This window comes from Salvelinus fontinalis, chromosome 10, assembly GCF_029448725.1.
Source record: "Salvelinus fontinalis isolate EN_2023a chromosome 10, ASM2944872v1, whole genome shotgun sequence".
Classification (NCBI taxonomy): Eukaryota; Metazoa; Chordata; class Actinopteri; order Salmoniformes; family Salmonidae; genus Salvelinus; species Salvelinus fontinalis.
The window spans coordinates 47,345,894-47,355,449 of NC_074674.1; the positions used below are offsets into that span (position 1 = coordinate 47,345,894).

Below are 9,556 nucleotides of genomic sequence, written 5' to 3' on the forward strand. Positions count from 1 at the left end.
AATTCTTTCACCTTAAACCTCTGATTTGTTATCATTCATAAATGTATTTATTGGCCCAACGCCCTTAACTGTTAAACTGTATTAGTAACATATCAACTTCCACTAGAGGTCAGTAGAGAGCAGAACTCATTCTGTCCCTCATTACAGGAGATTCACAGGAGGAAGTGATGCTACAACAGACACACAGGTGATTCTATCAGTTATCAGTTATACCAGGACCACCCCCCCCCCCCCCCCCCGTGTAGTGCTAGGGCATAAAACAAAACGTGCACCCAGGGGGGGCCCCAGCTCCGAGTTTGGGAAACCCTGAGTTACTACTCCATTTTCATTAATTTACTGTGTCACGACAGTCTCTTTCATACTATTTTCATTGTTACCTCTCTCTCTCTCTCTCCACAGAGTGTCCGTCCTGACTGTAACTGTGACACGTACACAGGTCTGAACATGAGGACCATGTCCCCTGACTATGACACTGTGGCAGTAAGTCTCTTATCATTCATTTTGATTGTTTGTGAGTGTGTTTGTGTTTTATACTTGAATGTGTTTAGAGAAAATTATGGAAAGACTAGTGTTTCAATTAACACATGAATTTGCTCTCTCTCTCCCTCCCTCTCTCTCACTCTCTCTTTCTCTATATCTTTCTCTCCCTCTCTCTCTCTCTCCCTCCCTCTCTCTCACTCTCTCTTTCTCTATATCTTTCTCTCCCTCTCTATCTCTCTCCCTCTCTCTCTATATATTTCCCTCTCTCTCTCTCTCTCTCTCTCCCTCTTTCTGTCCACAGAGTGTCCATCCTGACCCTAACAGTGACCCCAGAAATGACATGTACTCACCTCTGAACATGAAGACCAGGTCACCAGAGTATGACACCCTGGCAGTAAGTGTGTGTGTGTGTGTGTGTGTGTGTGTGTGTGTGTGTGTGTGTGTGTGTGTGTGTGTGTGTGTGTGTGTGTGTGTGTGTGTGTGTGTGTGTGTGTGTGAGTGCGTGAGTGCGTGCGTGCGTCCATAAACATTTTAGTGGGAGTGTAAATTGCTAGTTCAGTATGTCTTCTTTCAGAATGTGAGGGGACCCTCCCACTGAAGAGGACCACCACAGATCCTGGACTGAAGAGAACCACCACAGAACCTGGACTGAAGAGAAGCACCACAGAACCTGGACTGAAGAGAACCACCACAGAACCTGCACTGAAGAGAACCACCACAGAACCTGGACTGAAGAGAACCACCACAGAACATGGATTGAAGAGAACCACCACAGAACATGGACTGAAGAGAATCACCACAGATCCTGGACTGAAGAGCTACAGTTCCAATCCAAAGCCAGGCCTCACACCTCTATTCTCTTGCTATCTTATATAGATGGTTTTCTAGACCATGAACTTTAACTTTTGAGTAAATGCTGGAATATATTTTAGATTTTATTATTATGATAATTATGTATTTCGATGATAAATGGGATGGGTTATGCTTCTGCTTTTTTTCAATGGGTTTTTCCATTTCCATATTTTTTCTTGTGTACTAATCTGTTTACTATCTATAGTTGAATTTTATATTTCTGATATTTTTTTATTGAATTTTGCCATTTAGGGATTTTTAACATTAATAGTCTTACTTTCCTTTGCAACTAATATGGATAATATTGATAAAAGCTTTTTAATATATTTAGCTCTTTGGTCAAGTTTCTCCTGATGTGTTTAATGATGTTTAACTTTGTATTGCTGTCAGACATTATTCCACATTTTATATTTATTATTATCTTCTACTTGGTCACAATCCCGGATCCGGGAGCACCCTCATGAGTAAAAAAGCTGACTAGCATAGCCTAGCATAGCGCCACAAGTAAATACTAGCATCTAAATATCATAAAATCACAAGTCCAAGACACCAGATGAAAGATACACATCTTGTGAATCCAGCCATCATTTCCGATTTTTTAAATGTTTTACAGTGAAAACACAATATGTATTTCTATTAGCTAACCACGATAGCAAAAGACTCAACCGCATATTTTTACCGCATAGGTAGCTATCACAAATTCGACCAAATAAAGATATAAATAGTCCCTAACCAAGAAACAACTTCATCAGATGACAGTCTTATAACAGATTTATTGTATTGCATATGTTTTGTTCAAAGAATTTGCATATTTCAGGTATAAATCATAGTTTTACATTGCAGCCACCATCACAAATCTCACCAAAGCAGCTAGAATAACTACAGAGACCAACGTGAAATACCTAAATACTCATCATTAAACATTTATGAAAAGTACATGGTGTACAGCAAATGAAAGACAAACATATTGTGAATCCAGCCAATATTTCAGATTTTTTAAGTGTTTTACAGCGAAAACACAATATAGCATTATATTAGCTTACTACAATAGCCAACCACACAACAGCATTCATTCAACGCAACGGTAGTGATAGCGAAACAAACAGCAAAAGATATACATTTATTCACTAACCTTCACAATCTTCATCAGATGACAGTCCTATAACATCATATTACACAATACATATATGGTTTGTTCGAAAATGTGCATATTTAGCGGCACAAATCGTGGTTTTACAATGTAAATACGTAGTCAAAATGCTAAAATATTGTCAGGAGAAATCTTGGAGAGGCACCTAATCTAATCAAATAACTAATCATAAACTTTACTAAAAAATACATGTTGGACAGCAAATGAAAGATACACTAGTTCTTAACCTGTTTGGGCTGCAGGGTCAGTATTGAGTAGCCGGATAAAAGGTGCCCATTTCAAACGGCCTCGTACTCAATTCTTGCTCGTACAATATGCATATTATTATTACTATTGGATAGAAAACACTCTCTAGTTTCTAAAACCGTTTGAATTATATCTGTGAGTAAAACAGAACTCATTTTGCAGCAAACTTCCTGACAGGAAGTGGAAAATCTGAAATCGATGCTCTGTTCTAGGGCCTGCCTATAAATGTCCTTGATATATATCAGTATACATGCACTTCATACGTCTTCCACTAGATGTCGACAGGCAGTGAGAGAAGAAATTGAGTGTATAACTTGATCTGGGGTCTAATAAATGCTCTTTGTATGACGTGTCACCAGTTTCCTGTTTTCTGGAGAGCGCGTGAAGGGACCTGGTTTTGCCTTCTGTACAGCTGTCGTTATAGACGACTAATATCTCCGGCTTTGATTTTATTTGATACATGTGACAATATCATCGTAAAGTAGTTTTATTAGATTATTGAAATTTCTTCGGGACGTTAGGCGTGTTGCGTTGTCTGCGTTTGTTCACGAAGGAGAGCTTAGCGCCACTTTGCTAGCTTTCCGTGCTAATTAACTGGAGAAGAGGACATTCTAAATCCAAACAACGATTGTTCTGGACAAAGGACCCCTTGTACAACATTCTGATGAAAGATCATCAAAAGTAGGACCCATTTTATGATGTCATTTCATGTATCTGTCGAACATGTTGTACTAGTAGTTTGCGGCCAGGTTTTGGGCACGCTCTCGCCATAACATAAACTGCATATCGTAATGAAGTTATTTTTAGAATTCTAACACGGCGATTGCATTAAAACCTGTTGGGGATGGGGGCGCTGTTTAGACTACTTATGCTAATTTGGCTAATTTTTTAAACGGCTTCCCACAAAATCCTTGATCGTACAATATGCATATTATTATTATTATTGGATAGAAAACAGTCTATAGTTTCTATAGGAGTTGAAATTTTGTCTCTAAGTGGAACAGAGCCCATTCTACAGCAATTTCCCTGACATGGAGTCAGATTTGAGAAATGTTGGCCACTCTTCTGAAGTCATTTAAAAGGGCACTGTCGTTGCTATGACTATACGGACACTTCTTACGTCTTCCCCTGGATGCCTTTACGTGATGACGATTCCAACGGGGTCGATTGCACGTTCACAGGCCCTACAAATGAAAAAACCCTGAAGCTAGTCATTCTTTGGGAGCTGCGTCATGAGCAAAGTGGACACCGGCGCGCACCTGTTCCAAGCGTTAGTTTAGCCTGTTATATTTCTCCGGTCATCTTTTCACTCGTTATAGGAGTTAAAAACATCATAAGGTAGTTAATTTAAAGCGTTTTATAGCAATTTATATCCGTTTAGTGCGATTTTGGGACATTTATTTTTGCAACGATGTGAAAAGTTGGGCACGCTTTTCAGTTCATCCCGAACGCAGTTGACTTTTCCACATGGCAAGAGGACAGCTTTCCACCAAAAGACGATTTCTCCCAAGAAAGGATCCTTTGCCCAAGATACTGATGGAAGAACAGCTCAAGGTAGGACATTTTTATTATGATAAATCGTGTTTCTGTCGAAACATTTTAGTGGCTTAGGACGCCATGTTTTTTGACGTAGCTTCGCTTGGCGCAAACTGTATTGAAAAGTAAGGATAAATTAAAAAATGTAATAACGCAATTGTATTAAGAATTAAATTGTCTATCAATCCCTGTCCACCCTATATTTTTTAGTCACGTTTATGAGTATTTATGTATAAGAGTAGATCACTGTCTAAGTGGCGCAAGGACATTTTCTGACCAGCTGAGCTACATTTCACATTGTCTAACCATGATTTTGGTGGCTAAATATAAACATTTTCGATCAAACTCTATATGGATTGTGTAATATGATGTTACAGGAGTGTCATCTGAAGAATTCTGAGAAGGTTAGTGAAAAAATTAATATATTTTTGGCGATGTTGACGTTATCGCCCACTTTGGCTAGAATCAATGCTGGGCTGCTATGTGCTATGTGCTATGCTAATATAACGATTTATTGTGTTTTCGCTGTAAGACACTTAGAAAATCTGAAATATTGTCTGTATTCACAGGATCTGTGTCTTTCGATTCGTGTATGCTGTGTATTTTTACGAAATGTTTGATGATTAGTAGTTAGGTAAACACGTTGCTCATTGTAATTATTCTAGTCCATTTGTGATGGTGGGTGCAATTGTAAACTATGCCATATACCTGAAATATGCACTTTTTTCTAACAAAACCTATCCCATACCATAAATATGTTATCAGACTGTCATCTAATGAGTTTTTTTGTTGGTTAGGGGCTATAAATATCTTAGTTTAGCCGAATTGGTGATGGCTACTGGTGTTGGTGGACAAATAAAAGATGGTGGATTATGCTAATGTGTTTTTAGGTAATAGATGTACATCTTTACATATTGTGTCTTCCCTGTAAAACATTTTAAAAATCGGAAATGTTGACTGGATTCACAAGATCTGTGTCTTTCATTAGCTGTATTGGACTTTAATGTGTGAAAGTTAAATATTTTAAAAAAATATTTTTTTTGAATTTCGCGGCACTGGTTTTTCAGTGGGGGGGGGGGGGGGGTGCCGCTAGCGCCACGCTGATCCTAGACAGGTTAATAACTAGTGTATCTATCATTTCCTATACAACATGTATTTTTTATACAACATTTATATGTTTATGAATAGTTATTTGGTCAGAATATGTGAGTGCCAGAAAAATATCCGGACGTTGTGGGAAAAATATGCTACGTTAGCACAATGTATAACCACTGATTTCAGCTCTAAATATGTACATTTTCGAACAAAACATAAGTGTATGTATAACCTGATGTTATAGGACTGTCATCTGATGAAGCTTGTCAAGGTTAGTAAAAAATTACATATATTTTGCTGGTTTGTTACGATCGCTAACTTTTGCTGCTGGGGAATGGCTTGTGTTTGTGGCTATTGTGGTAAGCTAATATAACGCTATATTGTGTTTTCGCTGTAAAACACTTAAGAAGACAAATACATTGATTTTTTGATAAACTAATAACACATTGATTCATAACTATTTCCACTCAGCTCTTGTTTCTTGTATTTCTGCCTATTAGACACATGATGGCGACATTGAATAATTTAACCATGAGTGGCGAGGCCAGCGTTTCCTAAACTCAGTCCTGGGGACCCCAAGGGGTGAATGTTTTGGTTTTTGCCCAAGCACTACACAGCTACTTCAAATAATCAAATCTTGATGACGAGTTGATTACTCAAACAGGGAGGCAGTGTTACTTAGTTGTCTTATTAACCTCCAAATTATTATTTCACTGAAATGACCCTAGTTTAACCCTTTGTTGTCTCCTCCAGTGAAGGGTATTCAGCTGTATAAGCACGGCCAGTATTTATTTTCACTAAAAGAGCTGTTTTAGGTTTACAGTAGCCTCAACAGCACTCTGTAGGGTAGCACCATGGTGTAGCCGGCGGACAGCTAGTTTTCGTCCTCCTCTGGGTACAATGACTTCAATACAAAACATAGCGGGCTCATGGTTCTTAACCCCTCCCATAGACTTACACAATAATTATGACAACTTCCGGAGGACGTCCTCCAACCTATCAGAGCTCTTGCAGCATGAACTGACATGTTGTCCGACCAATCAAAGTGTCAGATATTTAATCTAGTTCTGAAAGCATAAGATACAGCCAGCTAGCACTGCAGTGCATAACATGTGGTGAGTAGTTGACTCAAAGAGAAAGACAATAGTTGAACAGTTTTGAACAAATTAATTTCTTTAAAAATTAAGGAGAAGCAAGAGAGAGTGGGAGAGAGCTGGCAAACTCTATTTTGTTGTATTTTTTTTGCTTTCACTTTCACTTACTTAGCCAGCATCTAATGCAGCTAGCTAGTTTAGCCTACTCAAACAACCGTCTCAAACAGAGAGGTATGGTATGTTCGCTAGTTGGCTACGGCTATCCAACACTGGAACTCTTCCAAGTCAAGGTAAGCTTTTGGTTTTATTCATTTATTGCCACGTGGGCATACCAGTGTATCTGCTAAACTGCTTGCTGACTGTACACTGTTCTGCATGATTGTAGCATGTTAACTAAAGCATTAGTTCTCGTAGCTATTTTGACAATACGTTAGCTAAAATGGTAACAATGATGTAGGCTGTGTGTAGCATTAACAGTCATGATATGAGGGTTTGGCTTGGAAAGTTTTTTTATCCTGCTCACAGACAGCTGATGTGTTGTGCACTGAAGTCCACAAGTGAAGGGAAAAGGTGAGAGGAGTATAGTGCAGAGATGCGAGAAGGAATTCTACAATGGGCAACGTGATCATGCTATTTGTATGTGTCTGCTTTGAAAGTGAACTGTGTTTGAATGTGATCAGAGGTGTATTCATTCCACCGATTCTGTTGAAAAACGTTTTTTTAAACAAAAGCAAACGGAACAAAATGGGATAAACATACCTGAATTTGTCCAAGAGAAACTCTTGTTTGCATATGTTGGACTAATGATTACATCCTAGATCAGCTAGATGCAGGCCAGAGTGTACAAGGCGATACTGAATGTGTCACTGTCAGTCACCTTGATGACTCAAATGTTTCTCTCGACCTGTGCATCTACGTTGTAACCTTTCATTCATATTCTAGGTTGTAACAACCTCATGATGGCTATAGGGAACATTAGAGTATCATGACATGTAGTACCATAAATATATTGATGTTACATTGAGCTGGTTGAATGGATAATGAAAGACAGTCATCCAAAATGCTGTGAAATAAGGCCATACTCGTAAAAAATTTGTATCCTCCCTCACCTTAAATGTGTTTGTGTGTCTGTCTGTCTGTCTCTCCATCTCACCGACATAGTATAGACAGACTGCACCACCAGACCCCACCACGGTGGCATAGTATAGACAGACTGCACCACCAGACCCCACCACGGGGAGCATAGTATAGTCAGACTACACTTCCAGACTCTACCACGAGGGGCTTAGTATATACAGACTGCACTACCAGACCCCACCAGAGGGAGCATAGCCATTATTAGAGGAGTTTGATTTCTGATTGAATCAAAATACTACGACAATAAAGAAATACATGCTGTAATTCTAACATTGATTTATTGTGAGGTTCACCTACAATGTTTCCTGAGGGGAGGACCTCTCCTTAACTCAGGATTCCAGTGGTGGACCTCTCCTCCACTCTGGACTCTAGTGGTGGACATCTCCCCTCAGGACTCCAGTGGTGGACCTCTCCTACCCTCATGACTCCAGTGGGGGATCTCTTCTCCCCTCTGGACTCACGTGGTTGACCTCTCCTCCCATCAGGACTCCAGTGGTGGACCTCTCCTACCCTCTGTACTCCAGTGGTGGACCTCTCCTCCTCTATGGGCTCAAGTGGTGGACCTCTCCTCCTCTATGGACTCCAGTGGTGGACCTCTCCTCCTCTATGGACTCCAGTGGTGGACCTCTCCTACCCTCAGGGCTCCAGTGGTGGACTTCTCCTACCCTCAGGGCTCCAGTGGTGGACTTCTCCTCCCCTCAGGGCTCCAGTGGTGGACCTCTCCTCCCCTCTGGACTCCAGTGGTGGACCTCTCCTCCTCTATGGGCTCAAGTGGTGAACCTCTCCTCCTCTATGGACTCCAGTGGTGGACCTCTCCTCCTCTATGGACTCCAGTGGTGGACCTATCCTCCCCTCAGGACTCCAGTGGTGGACCTCTCCTCCCCTCTGGACTCCAGTGGTGGACCTCTCCTCCCCTAATGACTCCAGTGGTGGACCTCTCCTCCCCCCTGTACTACAGTGGTGGACCTCTCCTCCCCTCAGGACTCCAGTGGTGGACCTCTCCTCCTCTATGGACTCCAGTGGTGGACCTCTCCTCCTCTATGGACTCCAGTGGTGGACTTCTTCTCCCCTCTGGACTCAAGTGGTTGACTTCTCCTCCCCTCATGACTCCAGTGGTGGACTCCCCCCCTTCCCCTATACTCCAGTGGTGGACCTCTCCTCCCCTCAGGATTCCAGTGGTGCACACCTCCTCCCCTCAGGACTCCAGTGGTGGACCTCTCCTCCCCTCTGGACTCCAGTGGTGGACCTCTCCTCCCCTCTGGACTCCAGTGGTGGACCTCTCCTCCCCTCTGGACTCCAGTGGTGGACCTCTCCTCCCCTATGGACTCATGTGGTGGACCTCTCCTCCCCTCTGGACTCCAGTGGTGGACCTCTCCTCCCCTCTGGACTCCAGTGGTGGACCTCTCCTCCACTCTGGACTCCAGTGTTGGACCTCTCCTCCCCTCTAGACTCCAGTGGTGGACCTCTCCTCCCCTATGGACTCATGTGGGTGAGTATGTTTAATTATGGTTATTCCACGGTATACATTCCTACAGTTATAGGTTCATTACTCCTTCTCCTTTTTTACCTAAAGCGGTACTATAATTCAAAATTAAATAGCTAAATGATCCATGGTATGACCACCTTAAAACAATTCCATATGTCAGCTAGTAGAACCCCCCAAACGGCTCAGACTTTTAGATGTTCAGAAACCCAGTGTCAGAGGGAGTAATGTCCAGCACCTAAACACACAAATCACATCAAATTGTATTAGTCACATGCTCCAAATACAACAGGTGTAGACCTTCCTGTGAAATGGTTAATGACAAGCCCTTAACTAACAATGCAGTTGTTTTTATGTAAGAAAATCATTTAAAAAATATATTTTAAAAATGTTTCAAAAAACAGATCAGACAATAAAATAACAATAACGAAGCAGCAATAAACAATTACATGAAAGATTATTCATTGTCATTTAAAATAACAA

General features: G+C 41.1%; 1 long non-coding RNA gene across 1 annotated transcript; it reads left to right on the plus strand.

Annotated features, from left to right (window-relative positions):
• The first annotated feature begins 350 nt into the window (after positions 1–350).
• On the plus strand, positions 351–1,474 carry LOC129863244 (uncharacterized). Its single transcript, XR_008760951.1, has 3 exons — positions 351–480; positions 782–874; positions 1,055–1,474. It is a non-coding gene; the product is annotated as an uncharacterized LOC129863244 (long non-coding RNA).
• Positions 1,475–9,556: the final 8,082 nt, after the last annotated feature.